General features: G+C 43.2%; 1 long non-coding RNA gene across 1 annotated transcript; it reads right to left on the reverse strand.

Moving 5' to 3' along the window:
• Positions 1 to 22,035, reverse strand: LOC311230145. The gene is made up of 3 exons (XR_014619776.1): positions 21,971 to 22,035; positions 13,600 to 13,905; positions 1 to 1,235 (listed from the first exon to the last, which is right to left on the reverse strand). It is a non-coding gene; the product is annotated as an uncharacterized lncRNA (long non-coding RNA).
• Between the last annotated feature and the right edge of the window lie 2,699 nt (positions 22,036 to 24,734).

The raw sequence follows: 24,734 nt of genomic DNA on the forward strand, positions 1-24,734 counted from the left end.
GTCTCTGCTGTCTGTCATGATCCCAATCTGCCTCATTCGTGTCGGGGCTGGGATGTGGAGATGCGGGCGTGACAGCAGACTCTACGTCTAGTCTTCTTCTTCTTGTATATTTCCGGTGGACTACGCATCTAGGCGTATTGCCGCCCCTCCACAGGACAGAGGGAGCACTATAGATTTCTAGCCCTCCCTATACGTCTAGTCCAGGGGTCAGCAACCTTTACTATCAAAAGAGCCACTTTTCCCCCCTCCCACAAAATAAAATGCTCACGGAGCCGCACAACCTATTTACCCTTAAAATGAAGATAACACAGTGTATAACGTTTTATATATCCCCAAGCATACCCCACATTTAGCATAAAACGCCTGATAATTGCATACCCAAAGTAATTTGCGATTTATTATACTTTATACTTATTGCATTAATGGAATTATAAAGCAACAAAAAGACAAGTTGACTTTTTATAACAAGGAAAAAAAATACTGGCTGTGTAGACCTATTTTAAAATAAAACACAGAAGAGGAGAGAAAACACTGGTGTCTGTAGACCAACTTTGAAATAAAACCCTGAACTATTCAGGTATATTTGAGTAATTCGCTTATTTGTGGAACATTTATAAAATAAAAAGTAGTCCACTTTAAAAAGACTACTACTTTGAAATAAAACACAGAAAAGGAGAAAAAACACTGGCATCTGTAGACCTACTTTGAAATAAAACCCTGAACTATGCAGCTCTATTTCAGTCCTTCCCTTATTTTGTGGAAAATCTATAAAATAAAAAGTAAATTTTTCGTTGTTCGCAAATTTTGCACCATATCAGGCATAGGCTGCATTGTTAGTCATGAAAGCAAATTAATCTGTTCACGCTGAATTAAACCCTCTATTTTCCTCAGACTTTCCTTTTTTTGGATTTATCCATGGTTAGCTTACTGGGGGGTCGGAAACTCAAGATTAGCCACTTGCAGACGGCAGGGAGAGGCACGGGGTGTGACGTACTGTATATTTTAGTTGACTAAATATTTTAGTTGATGAAATATTTTTTCATTTCAGTGTCACAGTATGACATCGATCTCCAAAAAAAAAGTTAAAAAAAAAAAAGTAAAAAAAAAGGTTTTTTGAGGCCCCTCGTCATCCAAACGGCCCGGTCGTTAATCCGGCCCTGCAGCCAGCACTGCAGCCAGCACTGCAGCCAGCATCACAACAACATGTCTGATGTTGACAGCTAGCTGAGGAGAGTCTGCAACACAAACATGTTGATATGACAACATTCACAACATCACAGCAGATCACATGACATCACAGCTGATCACATCACAAAGTACTCTCATTAAAGACATGGTTAGCACTACAAGGTGCACCCCCAGTAGCACAGTCCTGACTGATTGAAAAGTCCATTTCATGTTTTCTACTATGTTCTCATTCTCTGCTGCAGTGCGCGCTGAGTCAGAAGTTGCTGTGCTACTTAATATACTTTTTGTGAAGGTACATATGTACATGTTATATACCTTTGATTTGGGAGTATTTGGGGTTTCAGGGAATCAACCAGAACGATTTGGGCTTATGGCACATAACACGTTTTATCTCGTGATCTACGGAAAAAGGCTGGATTATCTTGGAAATGCGTGTAATAAACTACTATGGTATCCGTAATCGTACAGGCTAATACTCCATGCAAATATGTTACCCATTGGTCTGAACAGACCCTGAACAGAATTAGATGGGAAAACCCTGAAGGACAAATCAGTTTGTCTGCAAAAGCTAAAACGGATGGTTTTGTCAGATAACGAAGTTAAAAACCATAAAGGCACTGTGGTAAATATTGACCTTGAATTCTATAACTAATATGTGTGAATAAAAGAAATGAATCGATAATGTAAAAACAGGGCTTAGCCAAAAGTGCAGGCCAAACAAACCCCCGATCAGGGGGAAGACTGGAGTGGAGAGAACGACAGTTGCCGGTCATAAAAGGCCACAGGGGAAGTCACACCCCACAGTAAACAGGCTCACTTTAAATAGCAGAGGAACAAGTGGTATTACACTCTTGTTATGGAAGCCTGGTATATCTATCACAGATAGACAGCGTGTCAGTCTGGTGAATAAAGGTTGTGGGGTTTCATAGGATGTCTTTTATCAGTCTGAGAAAGCACTGACTGTACTTGGATGATATTAGACATCTATAGCCATATAGATTCATTTAGAGGAGATTTGGCCACACCAAGGGGGGGGGGCATCAAGACCCCCCTTCTGTCCCCAACAGGAAGACCATGACGGGGGACATCAGCAGAACCCCTCTGTACGCAGTAAAAGACCACACCAATGAGGGGGGGCCATCAAGACCCCCCCTTCTGTTCACTGAGGGAAGACAACACCAACCCACCCGGGGACAAGAACCAACCGACCACAGAAGACGCCTGATTGGACCAACTGTATTAGTAAAATGTGCTATTATTGGCCAGAAATTATAGTATATAAGAGCGAACATATTGGTAGTTCAGGAGCCCAGACCAAACCAACCCAGGTCTGCGGCTCCACCCCTCCCGACCAGAGAGACTACTGCTTTTGATGTAAGTAAGCCGGATGGAACCCGTATGTTTGGTTAGAATAGAATGTAACTTAGCTTAGAAACCAGGCTTACTTATATGCAAAAAGGGCTTACAGTATTGTCAATGCATGTTCAAATTATGTTAACAAATGACTGTTTTATGTACCTGTTGGGGTTTGAGATGCAAACCTTGTTGATTCCTGTACACAGCAGACATGTTAATGTTTTTTGATAATCCTTGTATGTGAAGGGCAACCTTTTATTCACTCTTGGCCCTGGCTCAAATAAATCAGTTGAGTTGAACTACAGTTCTGGTTGTCTGGCGTACACGTTTATTCTTCATCTGCTTAAGTCAGATGAGGAGACCAACAATTCTATCACCTATGATCCCTTTCTCCTCCTTCCAGATAGCAATCTCGTTGTACTGTACAATAACCTTAGATTATTGTAGGATTCTGTAGAAATATATTACAGAAGTGGTGCCTTTCCACCCGCCCTGTTGTGCCCCCCCCCTAAAGATGTGCGGTGGGGTCTCTATGTGGCAGGCTGCTCAGAGCCATAACCTTGCTTGGTTGTTGGGGACATGCAGGAGAAGAGCCGGGGGTTGTTGCGTTTCAATAAGGGGTGCAGTACAGGGTTTTGCTGTCTGGATGGAGGACAGAAGGACAGGATGAAGGCTGGTTGTGTACGCCACTAGGTGGGACCCACGGTGAATATGGCATTTTGCGTACAGGAATGGGGAGCAGTGTTTAGGTTAGTTTAGGTTAGAATAAGTAATAGCTCAGGGGGTTGAAGCGTTGGGTGGGCATAACTACTGTATTCATAGTGCGGGTCGAGGCGTCAGACTACATCGAGTTGGAAGGTCTATTGAATCGTGGACCCGGTAGACTGTTGTTGGCAAGATTCGACAGGGCGTATTCTGGGAAATGAAGACCTAATCATTTAACTCAGAACCGGACGCAGCGAAGTTGGTAATTTTTTTTACGTGTCGAGACAATGGGTGAGTTGTGTGTCTATGCTGGCGAGATGGAACGGAGTCCGGCCTGGAACCGTAACTCAAACGGCAAACGGCGGGGGGCTGATCCATCGGCGGGACATAGGGTCGTTAATACACTAATTCAACATTGTTTGGATCATGTAAATCAGAAGATGTGAGTGCGGAGGCGATCGATATGGATACAGGGGGCTTGTTATGGATCACGGGGAAATAAGCGAGCCATGGCGTAATATGATAGGTTAGGTCCTAGCTGGAGAGATACGTAGGTTGTAACGTGTTAAAGCTGAGACAGCCGTTTCTGTTTCAATTCGACGAATCGTGCTCTATGCATTTAATATCGACCGAACTAAATGAAGAATATGCCCGCTTTAGGGTGTATTTCAAATAGATCAAGACGACGAAGGGGTTGTCTACAAATTGAGTTTGTGGATTACACAAACCCCAAAGTCTATGGAGATACTTTTTTAGTGCGTGATACTCCGGTACATATTACGAGGCACGTCCGCCGTGTAATCGGTGAACAATGGTACTTGGTAGCAATTCGGTTGAAAGACTGATATAGTACTTGGTAGCAATTCCGTTGAAAGACTGGTTGTTATCTTAAACATTCGGTATAGTTAAAGTGAACGATTGCACTTGATCTCGTTTTTAATAGGCGCGCGGAAGTTATTGAATAAAGTAAATCGAAATGTGCATTTTTTTTAAAATGGCCACGCGGACGTTCTAATAACAATAGTATGTAAATCTGAATGGATGTTTGTGTTTTTATTTGTTGTTAGGTGTGGCAATGATATGTATGTTTGAATGACTGCTGTGGTTAGGAATGGTTGATGAAACGTAAGAGCTTATTGTTGTATTATTATGAAATTTTTATGACCAACAACCGTGGGGAAATGTAATAGTTGAACGCCGGTTTGTTCGAAGTGTACATTGCATGTATGCAGAGCAGCCTTGGCCGGGTTGTTGTGTAGTTTTAACGTGGATCAGGGTGGTATACGGGTCTGGAGCGAGTCATATTGGAGTTGGGGCTAACTAGCTTAGCTCTGTGGAAGAGCTGCGGTAATCTAGGGACGTTAAGGTGGCGAGGTAGGAGATTTGACTGAACACTGTGGCGGTAATTGTTGTTAAGAAGCGAATCGAGGCGTAGGTTGATGTGATTGTGGCCGTTTTGAGGGTTATATTTAATGCTGTAACAATTGTGTACGTTATTATGGTGAAGGAAGAAGTCGCTGCTTGATGACGTCATGGGGTTGAATGGAGAGTGTGAAACGTCCGCTGTGCGTGAGCCGGGCGAGGAGAAGGGTAGGAGAAATGATTCGTGTTGATCTGTGTATGCGGCGTTGGTATGTGAGAATGTTTTTTTTTTAGTAAATTCTTTTCTTTTAAAGTAGGTTGTTGTTTGGACATGTGTAAGTTGTTTAGAGTTGGATTGGTACTGAGCGGATTGAATGAATGTACGGATCTCGAACAGCACATAGCGCGCGGCGGCACATTGGACATGGCGTCGGGGCTGGCTAGGCTAGTTAGCTTGCATGCGGTTGTTTTGTGAGTTTGCGGGCGACGTATGTTATGGTTCGGGTTTTGAAAGTGATGGTTAGAAAGTGTTAGAGGACACGTGGTTGTCGTGGCATTGTGTTGAGTTGAAACGGAGTGTTTTATGATATTAGTTATGCTTTGTCGCGATACATCGTTCTGTGTGCGGCGTTTGCGCTACTGCGCAGGTGCGGTACAACGCGGATCACTGCATTCATATTAATTCGCTCAGAGGATGAATACCGGGGTAAGGGAATATTTTGCATTGTGTAAAATGGTTGTGTTTGTATGTTGTGCATTCTGTGGGTTGTAAACAATGTTCTGGGAGTGGTTTTGGGTGCGTTACTACAAGTTTGTGTGGCAAAATAGGGTGTTTTAGGTGCAGCATGTGATGATTAGACAGGGGAAGATAGTCAATGAGAGGTTTACTTGGGCTGCAAACATTGCAGTGAGCCTATTAAACAAAGAGTAGATGATTTAATATACATGCCCATAACTAAACTGGGATTCATAAACCAGCTACATATCGAACCTGTAACAATGGGCAATAATATGTTACACAAGGGGAGTCTTGACCAAGTGGGGTTTGAGAGCTGGGTTGGGAAAGCACTCTACACTGAAAAAGACATATCGATTGCGTTATATTTGATTAATACATCTACATTATGATCACATGTCACCTATATACAGGGCTAACGTTCCCAGAATATCCTGTTTACAGTTTTGAGTCTTAGCATGATTGGAACTTAACTAATAATAATGTTTAATTTCTAATGAGTGGTGGTTGATAGAAATGATTATATTTGTGTTATGCATGATTAGTGTTGTGCAAATAGGCGATTTTAAAATCTGTATAGAATGCATTGATGTTAAGATGTCAGATTTTAATACGCTGTTGAATTAATGTTGCTGCAAGTCTTTAGATCATGGGGGGTGATAATTTAAGGATGTAGGCTTGTTGGCATATTATTTGGTTGCGTGGCTATGTTAAAATACTGTTTAGCTTGTTTTAGATTGTTAGATCTTTAATGCCATTGGTTTACATAGGCTGATGTTTTATATTAAGATTGATTGCAAATCCTTGGGTCACAATAGGATAATTTAGTGACAGGGGACTTGTTTAGGTGCTGCTTGGATGTGAGATTGTGTTTTAGCAGTTATTATAAATGATTTGTGTATAATGGATAACCTCTTGTTGAGTTACAGGAGGGGCATGGGGTAAAGCGATTTAGGAAAGGTCACGAGAACTCACGGGAGTGACCCAGGCTATCTTTACTAAGCAATTTAGGAACGGCCCAAGGGGGGTCAAGAAGGGGCAGCAGATTAGATGCAACAGGAGAGAGGTCACAGCTGGTGGAGATAAGGGAGCGGGGGTCAGAGTGTGATAACAGATGACCGGCTATTTTTACAACAGGGGCACAGGGAGTGGTTGTAAGGGGCCGTGAACCAGGATCAAAGGCAGCAGGAAGTGAGAGAGGAGAGATGAGACAGGAAAGGGCTAATTCAGGGAAACAGCTGGGGGGCGAGCGATAAGAATCATTAAGGTAATCATTCAATTGGTTTATGACTTTTGAATGATGAGCTGGTGGTTGAAGGAATAATTTGAAGCTGTCGATGCACTAGAAGGCATTGGTATGTTTTGAATTGAGGAAATTCTAGTTTTCTTCTGAGTGTAGGTATACACTACAGTAAGGAGACTGTAGGGGTCTGAGTGAAATATTAGATTAGCCTGAAGTTGAGAGCAGGAACGTTGAGAGCAGAAGAGGGAGGAACAAACTAACCTTGTGTGTCTGTATGTTGGTTGATTAACAAGTGTGGGAGCAGGTTGAAAGTATTTGTTTATAATATGAGTGATGTATGTTGGAGAGGACATGGTTGGAATGATCAGAGTGGCTGTGAATAATTGAGAGAGTGTTGATTATTTTGTGTGTTTGAGAGAGTATGTTGTATGAAAGGTTTTTGATGCAAGAGTGAAGCAGGGCGTGAATGACTTTGTCTTCAAGTGGTTATCTGATAATGTGAGTGCATGTCTGGATGTCTTGATTTCAGTGGGTGCTTGAAACTGTGATGTGAGCGAGAGATATATTTTTAGGCTTTCTCAGATAGGAATAAATAAAGCTACACATAGAAGGAAAGGTTAGAAGAATTAAAGAAACACATAGTCATTTGCAGAGCAATAAGAGTTAAAGTGATTTTATTCACCTAAGTTACCATATCCAGAGATATTGGAGGGAAGGAGTTTTATTTTATTACTTTCATTTGATATTGTTTCTTTTAGAATGGTTTGTTTCTTTTAGAATGGTTTGTCGGTACATGTGTCTATTTAAATTTTTGATTGTGTGGACTGAATGTGTTTGAATGGAGCCTGTAGGGGGACTGTGCTCACAAGTGGTCTGCCATAGGGGTGATAGGAGAATGTGTTGTTTATTTTTGGTTTTTCTTTCCTTTCTAATAACCTTTGGTGTGGAGTTTGGAGCTTGTTGTTTTTATTGATTTACTGTTTTAGGTATGAATGGTAATTTCTAGGGATGTCCGATATTATCGGCCGACCGATATTATCGGCCGATATCGGCAGTAAAATGTGATATCGGAAAATATCGGTATCGGTAAAAAAAAAAAAAAAAAAAAAAATTAATTTTTTTTACATTTATTTAACCTTTATTTACCCAGGCAACCAAGTAAGAACCAATTCTTATTTTATTTATTGTCAAAAGTATGCATGTTGGTTTAATTCAACAACAAGAGATATGTAATGCTAATTTTTACTTTTTTAATTATTATATTTTGCACAGATAATGCTTACATTTAGAAAGCCTTTTGAATGCATCCAGTGAAATTATTAGTTACCTGAAATTATTCAGTTTCTTTGGGGGGAAACCCTGCATATATCGGTATCGGTTGATATCGGTATCGGTATCGGTATCGAAATTAAGAGTTGGACAATATCGGAATCGGTAAAAAAGCCAATATCGAGCATCCCTAGTAATTTCACATGTAAACGGTGCAGAACAAGTGGTTGAAAGATGTGGTCTATTGGGATATTTGTTAATTATTTGCCTTTTGTTTCTTATTTCTCATCTGTTTTTTTTATGGTCTGGGTGTGAGTGGAGAGAGCTGGTGGCTGAAGGAAGTGGCGTCAGGGCGGAATGTCAACAAAAGCTAAGTGGCCTATCACGTTTGCATATGATTAACATTTGGCTTCTCTTGAAAATATTTGACATATTATGTGAAAAGGATTTGATTTGTGTTTTTTCCCTCACAGATTCAGTCGAGGGGGGAAGCGGACCGTCACGTGTAGAGGAGTCATAGATGATGGGTAGGAATACATTTCATTACATTACGACACAGAGGAGTGAACCTGTTCAGTTGTCTCCTGTGGGAAATTATTAGGTTGTGAAAAGAGGTCGCTTGTGGACGCTAGCCCCTCCTTCATCATAGCCCCGAGCACAGAGGCCAAAACAGACGCAGGTTTGGGAAACGTCCAGACTGAGAAAGAGCAGTCTGTAAATCCAAGGAAGAACGGTCATGGGTCAGAATATGACGAGATCACAGGCCTACAAACAGTGGCTACAGCTGAGGCTGGCCAGCATGGGGAGAAGGGGGAGGCGAAGCCGGTCGGGGACTGTGCAAGAAAGATGAGCGAGGGCCTCTATGGAATGTGAAATTTGATTGGTATGGAGGACGGGAGGTAACTGAACGGTAGCAACTGATATAGAGTAAGACACAACGCGGGGTAAGAAGCTTAGACGCATTCACATAGGTGGAATATTAGACATAGATTATGGCCATTTTTTTTTCTCCTTGAGTGATTCTCCGCCTTCCCTGCCCGACTGTGCTGTGACGACGAGGTGGTAAGGTTTTATGACCATGATATGGTCATAGGGGGGTGGATAGATGAGAAGACCAATTGAAGGATTATGCAGATGTGATTGTGCTGTCTTAGAAAAGGAATTAACAGGAGAAAAAACAAATGAATGTAAAAATGAATACTAATGTATGTTGTCTCCCCCAGATCTTATAAAGGAATGTGGAACCAAAAGTTCTGTAACTTAAGAAAAATGGGTTTTTAAAAAAATTTGTTTTATTTTAAGATATAATGATTAGATTGAATTGTTTTATTGTTTTCAACAAACCCAAAAGTTGTTGTTTAAAAGGTGGGCCTCTGGCTAATGATGCCTTAAGAAGAAAAAACTCATTGATGATATGTACCAAAGAATAATGGAAAAAGAAATGTGAGAAGAAAGAAAAAATTGAGAAATTTGAAAAAATGATTTTTATTATTATATTGTATGGTTAGTATGTATAGAAAATCAAGTCAATATACAGTATATGACAATGTGAATTGTCAAAGTGGGGAAATGTGGTAAATATTGACCTTGAATTCCATAACTAATATGTGTGAATAAAATAAATGAATCCATAATGTAAAAACAGGGCTTAGCCAAAAGTGCAGGCCAAACAAACCCCCGATCAGGGGGAAGACTGGAGTGGAGAGAACGACAGTTGCCGGTCATAAAAGGCCACAGGGGAAGTCACACCCCACAGTAAACAGGCTCACTTTAAATAGCAGAGGAACAAGTGGTATTACACTCTTGTTATGGAAGCCTGGTATATCTATCACAGATAGACAGCTTGTCAGTCTGGTGAATAAAGGTTGTGGGGTTTCATAGGATGTCTTTTATCAGTCTGAGAAAGCACTGACTGTACTTGGATGATATTAGACATCTATAGCCATATAGATTCATTTAGAGGAGATTTGGCCACACCAAGGGGGGGGGCCATCAAGACCCCCCTTCTGTCCCCAACAGGAAGACCATGACGGGGGCCATCAGCAGAACCCCTCTGTACGCAGTAAAAGATCACACCAATGAGGGGGGGCCATCAAGACCCCCCCTTCTGTTCACTGAGGGAAGACGACACCAACCCACCCGGGGACAAGAACCAACTGACCACAGAAGACGCCTGATTGGACCAACTGTATTAGTAAAATGTGCTATTATTGGCCAGAAATTATAGTATATAAGAGCGAACATATTGGTAGTTCAGGAGCCCAGACCAAACCAACCCAGGTCTGCGGCTCCACCCCTCCCGACCAGAGAGACTACTGCTTTTGATGTAAGTAAGCCGGATGGAACCCGTATGTTTGGTTAGAATAGAATTTAACTTAGCTTAGAAACCAGGCTTACTTATATGCAAAAAGGGCTTACAGTATTGTCAATGTATGTTCAAATTATGTTAACAAATGACTGTTTTATGTACCTGTTGGGGTTTGAGATGCAAACCTTGTTGATTCCTGTACACAGCAGACATGTTAATGTTTTCTGATAATCCTTGTATGTGAAGGGCAACCTTTTATTCACTCTTGGCCCTGGCTCAAATAAATCAGTTGAGTTGAACTACAGTTCTGGTTGTCTGGCGTACACGTTTATTCTTCATCTGCTTAAGTCAGATGAGGAGACCAACAATTCTATCACGTATGATCCCTTTCTCCTCCTTCCAGATAGCAATCTCGTTGTACTGTACAATAACCTTAGATTATTGTAGGATTCTGTAGAAATATACTACAGCACTCAACTGAACTCAGTTGGGACGGAGGTCAGTAGATTATCTCAGAGGATACGGCTTTAGATCAACGTTGCAACAACGAAAGTGAGGACCACAAATAAGCCAACAGCCAGGCACGGAAGATCAAAAGGTATAACCTTGTTTATTCCATGTGAAGGTATTCTGTATTTTTGCATGTCAACTAATAAAGAAACTTGAACTTGAACTTGGTCCTAGAGAGACGGTTGCCAAAACCAGCAGGATGTAACTCGATCATGTTATTTTGTGTCAGGGCTAAACCACAGCGGTGAGATAAGCAACAGACCACATCTACTTTCAGAGACTCTGTCCAACAAAAAGACAGAGAGCAGTTTGATTACAAGCAATTATCTAGTTAAAATTAAGCAATAACAAAAGCTAACAAAATGTAGGACTGGTGGCTTGTCCATCTGAATAAAAGGATATCAAACGCTTGGTTTATATTATAACTGGAATTATTGAGCAGATCGTTTGGTATCGTTTGATTCAGTGGATAAGAGGGGCTGAAACTTTACTCCAGCACTGGGACATAATGTCCAAATATGCTGTTATAGTCCAACTGCTGAAACAAGTGTATTTTAATCAATCAAAGACCTTGTGTGACGAACACAGTTGCATTTACCAAGAGGGAGGTTTCCTATTTCATGATACACATTCCAAAGAGGGCTTCAGAATACTGGTTGGCTGGATAATATTCTTTTAACTGTTTTAAGTTCAAAATCAACAGTACAAAGATTAAGGAAAGAATCTGTACATTTGTCTTTAATAATTATAGACAAAGCTCTTGATTCTAATTTGAAAGCATTAATCCAAAAAGGCTTTAATTAGAAAACTACTCTTAGAGAAATTACTAGAGGGAGGATCTTCTTTCTGACTGAGGCCAGACATGGCCTCAGGATTGTTTTTGATTGGCTGACGGTGTGTGTCCTTCTTGATGACACGGCGAGTAGGGAGGCGGGCCTGGACAGTTTAAATGTCTGTGCCCGGGGGAACACACACACACACACACAACAGACAGAATGCAGAATGATGAAGATGACGAGGAGAAATGACCAGAACTGAACACAGGATGAAGGCCCTCTGCTCCGCCATGCCAATGATGACTGCGACTATGCAAAATGCCAAGCGAAGACCAACCAGCTGAAATAATGATTTTAACACTGGAAACCATCCAGAGAGAGTGTGTATTATGATATTTCAGAGAGCTTTAAGACTACCACCTCCAGGGAATCTTTTAAATAAAAGCTCTATAGAATACCACTCCAACTTGCTCGTGTGGACTCCCGATTCTTCTGCACTACACCTGCACCAGACCGGTGGTCGAACCACACATAGCCACAGAAGAGGCAGAGTACTGACCCAAATATACGACAATAATGGTGCAGTGACCAGCGACGTCTTTGAACGCGACGGACCCTTGCAAGCTGGCCAGAAGATCTTCAAACTCAGGTAAGTATGAGATGCCTGGGGTGGGAGGCCAGACGAAAAAGACCGGGGAAGCGGGGCAACGTAACGTAGGTAGTCTAATGTAAGAGCATGTTGTGGGGCGAGGGCGCCGGCCGTCCGACACAGGGGTGGAGCAGGGTCGCGCCGACGCTGTCAGGCGGACACTCGGTGGGGAATCCCTGCTCCAAGCCTAGGTTGATGACGGGGTTCAATTGGTCAAAACGTGCGCTGTCAGTGGCTTGCAAATCCAGTTTGTGTGTACCAGGGTGAGTTAGGGTATTAGACGGCGACATTAATTTGCGGAATGCCAAGAGAGGATGGGCAGGATATCGCATTTGATGAAATGAGATAGGGACTAGTTAGGGACAAATGTTTCTCAGTGAGTGTGTCCTGTCCTTCCTTAACAGAGCTCAGTACAGAGTGATTTCAACACAGACTGGACTTCTGCTTTTAAACAGGACAGGCCCTTAATGGCTCACTTAGCAAAACAGGAGCTGCTGCTGGTAAACAGGAAACAGTCCCTCAATGGGGGCACTTAACTAAACAAAATGGCTGTTTTAAACACGCCCCTTTAATCAAGTCAGCTGATTCCTCACTTTTAAGATTCACTAATAAACTTAAAATGGCTTACCCTAGGTTTCAGTATAAAACAATGTTTCTCAGTGAGTATGTCCTGTCCTTCCCCCTTGTGCATGCCTAGCAATGGTGGAACTCACTGGGCTTGGGAGATGAAATGATACATCATGTTTAAAGCCATATAATTTTAACTGTTTACTATTTAAAAAAAAAAAATTATGGCGATGGGGGGCTTGTATTTCGGCGTATGGCGCTCTGTCGACTGCGCGGCCCGGTTCGTATCTGGTTCTGTCTCAGAAAATCCACTCGCCCCCCCCCCCCCCCCCCACCACCCCAAACGATGTCTCCGGCGTTTCAATCACTATCAGCCCGGTACAGCATATCTCACCTCCCCTGAATTGTGGCAAAGTTATCTGTGGAGCGATGACGCCACCATGCGTTTTACATCGGTAACAGCACATCCCGGCCTAGACGAGGTCCTTAGCTCGTGGAATATGCAAAGGGTTGGAAGATATATCGAGAATTGAACGAATAAGAGCATATTTAAAAATGGTTAAAAATGCCGTTTTAACATTGGCGCGGACGGAGAGTAGAAAAAGGGACTAAGGGTAAACAAGGCACTAAATCTGTAACTATTTTTCTAGAGTGTTTCATGTTATAAGCTTTTCACACAATGAACATATATGTAAAATTAAGATATTTACCCAATTTCATGAAATAATAATAAACACAGACACCGCTGTGCTCACACACACACTCAAAATATTTCAAAAAAGTAGAAAAAGGGACCAGGGGTACACAAGGGTTAACAGAGCTCAGTACAGTACAGTACAATGAATTAACAATGCAGATGTAAACCACTGACAGTCATTGTGAAGACTGTAAAGATCAGCAGCTGAATGTGATGTTATTGTTTAGAGTTACCTGAGCAGGTCACGTTCAGGCTGCGAGAGGAAACAGTAGACCACCTCGATGCACAATCCCTCAGTGCAGACTCAGAACCAGAACAGCCACTGTGAAACCTCCACACAGCTCGTCGAGAACCACGCGGCCTTTTTGTTGAAACAGCAGAGCCACATTTCAGCTGTCTGCACACTACAGCTGCTGCCTCCTCCATGGTCCTTGATGATGACATATTGTATCCTCCAGGTCTCCAGACTCCCTGGTGGTTGATCTCCACTCTTCCAGCACAGCGTCTGCCTCCTTCCACCAACCTCACATCATCAGGCTCTGTACAGAAACAAGAGAGAAACGACTACATTTAGAGGCATGTTTATCTGTAATAAAAAATGGGATGTCACCTAAATACTAATAAAACTGCGATGATAATTGTTGGCCTCCTAGACTGAGGTGTATGTTTAAGGACACCTCCCTGAAATGTGAGAATTGTCTTATTTCACAGAAGCTCCACCATTAAAAATCTCTGCATGCTTTTTCATCATTCTCTCTCATTTGATTGACACATCAAAGATATGACCAGAATGGCCTTATTTCATCTTCGTAATATTTAAAACATCTGATCTCTATAGTATTAACCCTTGTAGGGTGTTTGCATTTATGTTACTCTGGTTAACATAATAACTTTATCTCAAATTTCAAGCAATTTAAACGGCATATACTGTATGGTTAATGTTTCCCATTTACCTCTGCTAGATCACAATTATGAATAAAAGTGATATTTCTTTTTTTGTGATCAAATGTGATGTCTGTAAAAAGAAAATCCATGATAATCGAGAGATTAATTTAATAAATCACGTTTATCTTGAAAATTATGAATGAAACAAGGTGGAAGCAGACAGTGAAGGAACACAGTGAACCTTTTTGTTACATTTCTACCATGTTTACTTGTTTTCATCAACAATTTCCACAGTCTGGGGTCGTTACACCACATATGTAAGTAAGATAGATGTGTAGGGGTGCAGTGTGTTCTTTTACATGTTCTTCACAGACAATGAGACAAGGCCAATGGCCAATAATAATAATAATAATAATAATAATAATAATAATAATAATAATCTTTATTTGTATAGCACCTTTCATAGAATTGCAGCTCAAAGTGCTTTACAACAGAAAAAGATAGGCATAAAATGAGCACATAAAGGGCAGACATATAAAATCAGTTTTTCCACATTAGGATATAAATAGTGCAATCAAATAGTAAAATATAATAGACATAAAATGAGCACATAAAGTGCAGACATACAGTTTAGAACCTGTAATAAAAAGTAATATAGAATGGGCCAAGTAAAATTACACAATAGTGCATTGCAATAAGGTAGTTCTGAATGACTGTTTAACAGTTTTAAACCGTCTTTACCTTCCCTGTTTGATATCCACAGTTTAGAACCCGACAGTCTTCCTTCCTGTTTGATCCCACTTTGACCCTTTGAACCTCCCTCTCAGGGCGCAGGTCTAGGCCTGGGTCCACATAGTTTTAAAAACCTGAGTCTTTCTTCCTGCTTGATACTCACATAGTTTGATACCTGACAGTTTAGAACCTGTGATAAAAGTAATAAAAGAGTCAAATAGAATGGACAGAGTAAAATAGTGTCAGTACAATCAGCAGTGGAGTGTATTAAAAGGCTATGGTGAAGAGATACGTTTTTAGCTTATTTTTGAAGATATTTAGAGATCTAGCTTCCCTAATGTCCATAACTTTGGTGCATAGTTTGCGAAGGCTGCGTCCATGATTTTCTTTAGGCTGTGGTTTGGAACCTTCAAATAGACCAGTAGTAGATGAGCGTAATATTCTAGAAGGCACATAGTTGACTAGATATGACTCATTGTATAATTTATCTTAGTAAACATCCCACAAACCAGAACACCACACAGGGGTTAACTGTGTCTGATGCTGAAACCATAGTACATGCTTTTGTTTTGTCCAGACTTGATTACTGTAATAAATTATATGGACTACAACTTTCTACTGTGAAAAGTCTTCAACTCATAAGAAATGCAGCTGCCAGAATCATTATCAAAACCAGAAAATGTGATATTACAACGCCCACTCTGACTTTAAAGTGCTACTGGTAACATAAGACTACATGGACTTGCAGCGCTCTATTTATCAGAACTCATCACGTGATATTCACTGACACACGTCCTCCAATCACAAAATATGGGCTACCTCTGTATCCGTAGGGTTCAAAGAAATCAGCAGATAACAGAGAATTCTCCTATCTGTGGAATAAACTCCATGCCATAGTCAGGGAGGCAAGCTCTGTTCATATCTTCAAATCCAAACTCTTCTCTCTCTCCTATGTCATACCTTAGCCATGCCTGGTCTGGGATAAACTCAGCCACTCAGAAAGTGTAGTTCATGTATTGTTAGTGTCGGGAAAAGCTGATGGAACATAGTTAGGTTGACTTTTTTGCACTTGATTAACTGTCTGTTCTACACCTTCACCCCTTACCCTAAACCAGGATCACCATTACCTTAAGATCATATCCTACCCCCTGCTTCCACCCCTTACCTTAAGATCATATCCTGACCCCTGCCTCCACCCCTTACCCTAAACACACACACACACACACACACTGGCTGATTGCGCTGATATAGTACACCTGCACATAATTAGTAGACACACCCCACGTGCACTCACAAGCACAAGTACATTAACCAGGGGAGGGACAGAGGTTAGTTGAGCGGAGTTTGGTGTTGGAGTGTTGGAGTAGAGCGAGTGTTATTAGTGTTCAGAGTTGTGACGGTGAGAGGAAGTAGAGGAGAGGAGATAGGTGTGCCTTGTTGACGACCCCTGGAACGGCTGAGAACCCCCCCTGTGTACTGACCTTGTTTGGACCGGACGACGACCCTGAACCCTGGAATATCCCTCTTTCTGTCGGCAAGCCTGTATCGTGTATCGACCCCGGAACGGAACCCGACCATTCTACTGCTTTACCCACTTGGATTTACCGCCTAATCAATACTTGATTTATTGATATTACTCTTGTGTGGACCTTCGCTTTTGTTTGTATTTGAACCGTGGCAAACCTGCACCACACAGCAGTACTCTACATGTGTACATGTTCTTTAGGGTTAGTGTAACGTTCCTAGGGCCGGCCCTGGCTGGGCCGGTTATGAAAGGAACAGTGAACATGTCCTCCCTCCTAACATTGGTCTCCTACCTCCTAGTGGTCAGCATCAGATGGGCCAGATGAGACAAGCCACCATTTTGTGTTTCTTTGTTATTGTTGATTTGATTGCTTCATGTTTGCTGTCCTTGCATTTTCCTTTCCTTGTGTAATGGTCTTCCCCTTGTCTGGTTGTGGTTTGTGATATTGCCTTTGTTATTGTTGTGTATTGATTTAGTCTAGTTTGTGGTTTATTGTTTCTGTATGTTTGGACTGGCCTCACCAGGTGTTGTCACTTATAATTAGCATTGTATTTAAGTAGGTCGTCTTCCTCTGTTCTGTGTGGCGACATACTTCCTGTTCCTCCTTGTTACCTGTTCCTGTGATGTCTGTGTCAAACGTTGTGCTCTGTCTAAAGTAAGTGTATATTAGTATTCTGTTTTGTCATCTTTTATTTCGTGTGTTCAGTCCGTCTTCTGGTTAGGTTTTGTTTTGTAGTTAGTGCCAGCACGGCTGTGCCCATTATTTATGCTTGTATTGCTAAGTAAAGACTTTCAATTGTGACCGTCGACTCCTGCCTCATTTCCCTGCTTACTCTTATCCTGCTGCCTTGGGTTCTGTTCTCCCCCCTATTCGTAACAGGTTAGGGTTCTTCTATATGTGAGAACACGTCTGTCACGTACACGTAGCACACAGCAGTACTCAGGGGCGGAGCTTCCTATAGGCGATTTTTTTTTATTTTTTTGCTCTGCACAGTTTTGGCACCCCCATCTATATCTTCGTTTTTATTACTTTCATTGCTTTACTATGTTTTTAATCTTATATCTTGCATCACATTATTTTGTTTTTATCAACCTGCCCGTGAAGCACTTTGGTGCCAGCTGCCGCTGCCTGGAAATGTGCTATATAAATAAAATTGACTTGACTTGACTTACCATTTAGGACTTTGTAAACCAATAAAAGGACCTTGAAGTCTATTCTGTAGCGCACCGGGAACCAGTGGAGGGAGGCAAGTACAGGGGTGATGTGAGCTCTCTTCCGCGTACCTGTGAGCAGTCTAGCGGCAGCATTTTGGGGGAGTTGTAGACGGGCTATGGTGGATTTATTTAGCACCAGGTACAGGGAGTTACAGTAGTCTAAGCGTGAGGATATGAAGGCGTGAATTACTCTTTCCAGGTCTGAGGGGGAGAGAATGGCCTTGATCCTGGCTATGGACCGGAGCTGGAAAAAGCACCCCTTCATCACCGAGTTTACCTGCCTATTGAAGGAAAACTCGGGGTCAAAGAGCACGCCCAGGTTTTTAACCAAGGGCTTGACTATGGGAGACAGGTTACCCAGGCTGCTGGCAATGACACTGGTTTGGTTCGGAGGGCCGAAAAGGAGGATTTCACACTTTGACTGATTGAGCTGTAGAAAATTGTGTGTCATCCAGCATTTGATGTTGTCTAGGCAGGAACGAAGACTGTCGAGATTGTTTATATTGTTGGGTTTCATGGGGAGATAGACCTGAGTGTCGTCAGCATAAAAATGGAAAGAGATGTGTTTTTTAATGATCAGACCAAGGGGCAGCATGTACTGTATAGGGAGAATAGGATAGGGCCAAGGATGGAGCCTTGTGGAACCCCGCAAGAGAGAGAAGCAGAGGGGGAGGAGCAGTTTCCGATATTAACAGAGAAGCTTCTATCACTGAGGTAGGAGGTGAACCATGATAGGGCTGTGCCACTGACACCAACTGCCTGGTGAAGACGGTCAATGAGAATAGCATGGTCTATTCTATTGTATCGAAAGCTGCACTGTGGTCTAAGAGCATAAGGACAGCACAGTCGCGGTTGTCGGTAGTGAGGAGCAGGTCATTGGTGACCTTAAGCAGGGCAGATTCTGTGCTGTGGTTGGCTCTGAAACCTGACTGAAATGTGTCCAGGATGTTGTTCAAGTGCAGGTAGGGAGACAGCTGAGAGAGAATAGCCTTTTCAAGGACCTTTGATAGGAATGGGAGCTTGGAGATTGGCCTGTAATTATTGAGCTGAGTGGAGTCTAGGTTGGGTTTTTTCAGAAGGGGCTGGACCACTGCATGTTTGAAGCAGGTTGGAACGGTACCAGTGACTAGGGAGGTGTTTATGATAGAGAGGATGCTGGGGCCAGTTGTGGGAAATACTTCTTTGAGAAGAACAGAGGGAACTATGTCAAGGGGGGAGGTGGTCGGTTTCATGGCTGAGACTATATCTGTGAGAGTAGAGAGGGTGATGGGTTGAAAACAGGCCAGGGTGGATGATCAGGGCGGCGAGACATCTAAGCTACGTGTAGGTGGTGTGATGTTGTTTCTGATTACCTCAACTTTGTTTATGAAGAATTTTAAGAATTCATCACATTTGGTTGGAGACACATCCAGGCTAGTTCTAGGTGGGGGGCTGATGAAAGAGTTAATGGTGGCAAAGAGGGTCCTGGGGTTTTGAGAGTTACAGATGAGGTCTGAGAAGTATGCGGCTCTCGCTGCTTTAACTGCTAACTGATATCTGATACGAGTGTCTCTAAGCATCTCGAGAGAGACATGGAGTCTATCATTTTTCCACTTACGCTCTGCTCTCCTGTACTCTCTCCTCTGGGCTCTGGTGGTGTCATTTAGCCATGGCTGGCCTTTAGACTTCGTTTGTTTTTTTTGTCTAAGGGGGGCTACTGAGTCCAGAATGGAGAGGCAGGTGGAATTAAACAGGGATGTGAGTTCATCTATGTCAGGGGTGGCCAACCAGTCAGAGGCTAAGAGCCACCAAAATTACTGTGGCACCACAAAGAGCCACACCATATACCAGCGTTTCTCAACCTTTTTTTTCAGCCACGGCACCCTTCATGTGTTTATAGGTCTCACCCTCTGGCCTCTGAAGTTGCTAATGTCTTTTTTATTTGGGCCTCACAGGGTTAAAAGTGAGACCCACGGTTGCACAATTACGAAATCACTTTTAGCCATTTAAAAAAAGAATGTTTATTTAAAAAATGTTAACCACATGTATAGTCCTGTTGTTCAGCCTCACAATGTTATTTGATAGTAAATGTGTTTATATGTCCCACCCTCTGGCCTCTGAAGTTGCTAATGTCTTTTTAATTTGGGCCTCACGCGGTTAACCTCTTAAGCCCGAGATATACAGTAAAAGTGTATATTTTCAGCATTACATTTGTTTACCAATGATTTTACGTTACATGATCCTGACAGCGATGTAAGTGGATAATCAGGCCAACATCGGCCTCTGAAAAAGATCCCAGTTTATCTTTTTGTAAAATATGGTTCAAATGCATGATTTGAGTGAATGGTCCTGCTCTGACTCTGTTTAGTTAGAAGACTGTGACCGGGTGTCTCTGCCTTGGATGATAACTAGAATCAGAATCAGAAAGGTCTTAGTAAGAAAGTAAGTTTGCACATACGGTCGTTTGGTGCATCAACATTAACATACAATTAACCCTTTCACTGCCAGTCTGCCACACGGCAGAAGGTTAACCCTTTACCTTCAAACAAACGGCGGCGATGCTCCATCATTAGCATCATTAGCTCCGCGGAGCTAATGATGCTAATGATGGAGCATCGCCGTCGGTTGTGTGATGGTAAAGGGCTAACCTTCTGTATTGTCACAGTGAAAGGGTTAAGGAATATGGTAGGCCCTACTATGGTAACTAACTACTGACCACCACCTGCTAAACAACCACTAGTTGCATGACCGCGGCTATCTGTGTTCCTCTGGTGGAGTTTGTAGCGTTTTTCTTCTAGACATCAAATTCTTAGCAGGAAAAAGGTCAAACCCGGGGAAGGTCAAAGAAGACTCTCTCTGGATTCATAACATGAGTTCATTGTTTAAATTGTTGGCGACGGCTCTCCCTGCCAGGGCGGCAAAGAACCACCTGTCTCAAGCTGTTACTCCATTTGGACTTATTGCTTTACAAATTACATCGCTCTTTCTTCTCCTACTACTCCTCCTCCTCTCCCTCTCTTCCTCCTCCTCCTCTCCTCCTCCTCTACCCCTCCTCTCCTCCCCCTCCTCTCCTCCTCCCCCTCCTCCTCCTCTCCTCCTCCTCCTCTCCCCATCCTCCTCCTCTCCTCCTCCTCTCCTCCTCTCATCCTCCTCCTCTCCCCATCCTCCTCTCCCCCTCCTCTCCTCCTCCTCTCATCCTCTCCCCCTCCTCTCCCATCTCTCCTCCTCGTCTCCCCTCCTCCTCCTCCTCCTCCTCCTCTCCTCCTCCTCTCCCCCTCATTTCCTCCTCCTCCTCTCCTCCTCCCCTCCTCTTCTCCTCCTCCCCCTCCTCCCCTCCTCCTCCTCTGCCTCTCCCCCTCCTCTCCTCCTCCTCCTCTCTCTCCTCTCATCCTCTCCCCCTCCTCTCCCATCTCTCCTCCTCGTCTCCCCTCCTCCTCCTCCTCCTCCTCTCCTCCTCCTCTCCCCCTCATTTCCTCCTCCTCCTCTCCTCCTCCCCTCCTCTTCTCCTCCTCCCCCTCCTCCCCTCCTCCTCCTCTGCCTCTCCCCCTCCTCTCCTCCTCCTCCTCTCTCTCCTCTCCTCTCCTCTTCCTCCTCTCCCCCTCTTCTCCTCCCGCTCCTCTCCCCCTCCTCTCCTCCTCTCAAAGCAGAAATGGATTCATAACATGAGTTCATTGTTTAAATAGTTGGCGACGGCTCTCCCTGCCTGGGCAGCAAAGAACCACCTGTCTCAAGCTGTTACTCCATTTGGACTCATTGCTTTACAAATTACATCGCTCTTTCTTCTCCTACTACTACTCCTCCTCCTCCTCTCCCTCTCCTCCTCTCCCCCTCCTCTCCCCCTCCTCTCCTCCTCCTCTCATCCTCTCCTCCTCTCCCCCTCCTCCTCTCCTCCTCCTCCTCTCCTCCTCATCTTCCCCTCCTCTCCTCCTCCTCCTCTCCTCCCCCTCCTCTCCTCCTCCTCCTCCTCTCCCCCTCCCCCTCCTCTCCTCTCCCCCTCCTCTCCTCCTCATCCCCCTCCTCTCAAAGCAGAAAAGGGATGAGGTACAATTTAGGTACAATTTACAGTAAGGTGTACTGAGGTATGGGTTGTAGTGCAAATCCTTTACCAATAAATATAGTAATATATAATATAAAGTGTGTTTAGGTGTTCTAAAGTGTGGAAAGTGGGTGCTGCAGTGTGTTGTTTGTTTAAAGTGGGTGTGTGAGTGTGGATGTGTGTGCTGTGAGTGCATTTGATGGGTGTTGCATAGTGTTGTTTGTTGAGCAACCTGAGTCTTCTTCTGAGTCTTTTCCTGAGTCTTCTTCACCGACACTTGCTTCATAAACACCTGAGGAAACACACACTTCATCAGTGTCCCCTCCTTCACCAACATCTAAGGAAACACACACTTCATCAGCGTCCCCTCCTTCACCAACATCTAAGGAAACACACTTCATCAGCGTCCCCTCCTTCACCAACACCTGAGGAAACACACTTCATCAGTGTCCCCTCCTTCACCAACACCTGAGGAAACACACACTTCATCAGCGTCCCCTCCTTCATGAACACCTGAGGAAACAGACAATTCATCAGCGTCCCTTCCTTCACCAACACCTGAGGAAACACACACTTCATCAGCGTCCCCTCCTTCACCAACACCTGAGGAAACACACACTTCATCAGCGTCCCCTCCTTCAACAACACCTGAGGAAACACACACTTCATCAGCGTCCCCTCCTTCACCAACACCTGAGGAAACACACACTTCATCAGGGGGGGGGGGGGGGGGGGGGCAGATAGACCACTGCACTTCCGCGTTACATTGAAATCTATATATATATATTGAAATTCTTTATTTGGAATGACCCCTTGAGATGAACCATCTCGTTTTCAAGGGGGTGCACAGCTTACAAAATACATAAATTACATATCTGTATTAAACATAACAAAACAAAAATAAACAAACAAAAACCAAACACAAAACAAGATAAAATTAATAATAAACAGGTTCAAACAACATCAAACAAGAGGAACATAAATCAATCAATCAAATGTATTTATATAGCACATTTAAACATGACGCTTGTCAACCAAAGTGCTTCACATAGCTAAGCTAAGAACAATGAAAAGTATAAAATAAACAGGAAAAAAACCAATCAACGGATAGACAAAGGAAAAACAGAACAACACGTCAACAAGTACGGCAAGAGTCAAAGTGAGTCAGGGAAGGCCAGGCGATATAGGTGGGTTTTGAGTTTAGATTTAAAAGACTCGATGGAGGGGGCAGATTTAATGGACATGGGGATGCTGTTCCAGAGGTCAGGGGCTGCGACCGCAAAAGCACGTCCCCCCCTAGACTTGAAGTTAGACCTACGGGTGGTTAGGAGACCCTTATCAGCCGATCTGAGGGCCCTGGCGTTGGTATCGGGGGTGAGGAGGTCTTCTAGGTAAGCAGGGGCCTTACCATTTAGGGCTTTGTAAACCAATAAAAGGACCTTGAAGTCTATTCTAAAGCGCACCGGCAGCCAGTGGAGGGAGGCAAGTACAGGGGTGATGTGAGCTCTCTTCCGGGTACCTGTGAGCAGTCTAGCGGCAGCGTTTTGGGGGAGTTGTAGACGGGCTATGGTGGATTTATTTAGCCCCAGGTACAGGGAGTTACAGTAGTCTAAGCGTGAGGATATGAAGGCGTGAATTACTCTTTCCAGGTCTGAGGGGGAGAGAATGGCCTTGATCCTGGCTATGGACCGGAGCTGGAAAAAGCACCCCTTCACCACTGAGTTTACCTGCCTATTGAAGGAAAACTCGGGGTCAAAGAGCACGCCCAGGTTTTTAACAAAGGGTTTGACTAGGGGAGACAGGTTACCCAGGCTGCTGGCAATGACACTGGTTTGGTTCGGAGGGCCGAAAAGGAGGATTTCACACTTTGACTGATTGAGCTGTAGAAAATTGTGTGCCATCCAGCATTTGATGTCGTCTAGGCAGGAACGAAGACTGTCGAGATTGTTTATATTGTTGGGTTTCATGGGGAGATAGACCTGAGTGTCGTCAGCATAAAAATGGAAAGAGATGTTGTGTTTTTTAATGATCAGACCAAGGGGCAGCATATACTCTATAGGGAGAATAGGATAGGGCTAAGGATGGAGCCTTGTGGAACCCCGCAAGAGAGAGAGGCAGAGGGGGAGGAGCAGTTTCCGATATTAACGGAGAAGCTTCTATCACTGAGGTAGGAGGTGAACTATGATAGGGCTGTGCCACTGACACCAACTGCCTGGTGAAGATGGTCAATGAGAATAGCATGGTCTATTGTATCGAAAGCTGCACTGAGGTCTAAGAGCATAAGGACAACACAGTCCCGATTGTCGGTAGTGAGGAGCAGGTCATTGGTGACCTTAAGCAGGGCAGATTCTGTGCTGTGGTTGGCTCTGAAACCTGACTGAAATGTGTCCAGGATGTTGTTCAAGTGCAGGTAGGGAGACAGCTGAGAGAGAATAGCCTTTTCAAGGACCTTTGATAGGAATGGGAGCTTGGAGATTAGCCTGTAATTATCTTGTAATTATAATTATAAGACAAACAAACAAACAAAAAACAGAGCACATATTCAAGTGATTGCTTCAAAGATCTGTTATGCTATTATTGGTGGAAACATGAACAAGTAATATCAAGGTGAGAGGACAGCGCAGTTTTAAACAGTTGTGAGGATGTTATAGATCGAATATGAACTGGAAGATTATTCCAGTCAGATGGACTTTTGAACATGAATGCTTTTTTGCCAACTGAGGTAGTTAAATTTAGTTGGAACTTTAAAAAATAGCTGTGCACAGTGTCTCAGTTGATGTCTAGAGGTGAAAGGGTCCATATACTGTTTGAGATATTGCGGATAATTGAAGTGAATACATTTAAAAATGAACTGTAACCAGTGCTGCTGTCGTCTTACTGTGGGAGATGGCAAATTAAGGTTTTCATACATGGTGCAGTGGTGTGTCAAATATGGGTAGCCAAGAGCAAATCTGCATAGACGGTTGAATAATGTGTTTAGTGGAAGAAGGTTGGTT

The sequence above is a fragment of the Notolepis coatsorum genome (assembly GCF_963971535.1).
Source record: "Notolepis coatsorum genome assembly, chromosome: 6".
NCBI lineage: Eukaryota > Metazoa > Chordata > Actinopteri > Aulopiformes > Paralepididae > Notolepis > Notolepis coatsorum.